Source organism: Salvelinus alpinus, chromosome 5, assembly GCF_045679555.1.
Source record: "Salvelinus alpinus chromosome 5, SLU_Salpinus.1, whole genome shotgun sequence".
NCBI classification, from domain to species: Eukaryota; Metazoa; Chordata; class Actinopteri; order Salmoniformes; family Salmonidae; genus Salvelinus; species Salvelinus alpinus.
Genome location: NC_092090.1, coordinates 46,659,080 through 46,660,395, shown reverse-complemented (window position 1 = coordinate 46,660,395; position 1,316 = coordinate 46,659,080). Strand labels below are relative to the sequence as shown.

The 1,316-nt window shown below is 39.8% G+C and overlaps 1 long non-coding RNA gene across 1 annotated transcript; it reads left to right on the top strand.

Moving 5' to 3' along the window:
- Window positions 1-286: 286 nt before the first annotated feature.
- Window positions 287-1,114, top strand: LOC139575204 (uncharacterized). The gene is made up of 2 exons (XR_011674909.1): window positions 287-853; window positions 955-1,114. It is a non-coding gene; the product is annotated as an uncharacterized lncRNA (long non-coding RNA).
- Window positions 1,115-1,316: the final 202 nt, after the last annotated feature.

Sequence of the window (1,316 nt, the reverse complement as noted above, 5' to 3'; positions counted from 1 at the left end):
ACCTGTGAGTTTTGAAGAAAAAAAAATGACATTGAAAAATGACATTGAATCCTGATTAAAGCATAGGCAGAAATCCCAGGGGGGACGGGGAGGGACACGATCCCCCCATCCTGGGAAAAATATGATTTGTCCCCCCCCCAATATATCACTGTAAACATAACTATGTAATTTCAATAATATTAATAATACGCAATGAAAGCACTTATGCTGATTATAGACACTTAATAGCGCGTTTTTAAATTTCAAAAGATTGTGACCCACCGCCCTTTTCCTCACAATGGTTTGATCCACTGCCAGTTCCTTAGCTGGCAAGGTAAAAGAGGGTTCGTATCTACTGTGTGAAAGGCACTCAATGCACGTAACTGACGTGAGGTTTATCTAGTCAATCGGCCATAGCAATGTTTTTTTTTATGTTGGCAGGGTTCACACACACACACACACACTAGCTGAATTTGCAGAACTAGCACCAAACTAAAGCAAACATTAACCATCAAGCTAGCTAGTACCTATTCCATTTATGAGGCGTCGTCAAAGATGGAATCTTTGCTATCGTCAGTTTATTCCAAGATCAGCATGCAGCTGGAGTGCTTCAAAGTCCCTGTGATAAGGTTAGCGATAAACTGAAGTCCAAACTGAACAGAACAGAACTACACTCTCTTCTACCATTGTCCTTGCAAAAGCTAAATTGTCGCTAGTGAACATTTTATTTTATTTTTATTTCACCTTTATTTAATCAGGTAGCAAAGATTATAGCAAACACCACAGAAACGTCTGTGTAGCCAGCCAGTCAGGTAGAAAAATGGCAGAAAAAAGACGGACATCAAGAGTATTTTTCAGTACACCAAAACGCAAAGTAAGAACCCTAGTAGCCTAATATCTCAAAGATTAGTTGATACAATGTCCATAAGAAAGAAGTGAAATGCTAATGGAAATGTTTCACAATGATGTCATTAGGCAGAGCAGGCAACAGATGGCACACAGACAGCAGAGTTGGGGACAGATATGCAGGGACAGACTGGCAGAGACGGGGAGTCTCAGGTAAGTTTGTTGAGTCTTTCTTTGGCAACATTATGAAAGTTTTTTTTTTTTTTTTTTTTGTAAAATAGGGACATAATTGGAAAATGCCATGGATACCCCCACTCTCAACTTAAACTGGTGACTGAACTAAGATTTGTTTAAGGCAATGGTATTGCTGTTGTGACTAATTGTGTAGTTTTAGGTACCGGTAGTTAGGAGTATGGCAAACACCTTATTTATTTTCTAGGAGACAGACTGAGTCAGTGGGGGTGGTGAAAGGGAAAGAGCCAGGGAGAGAG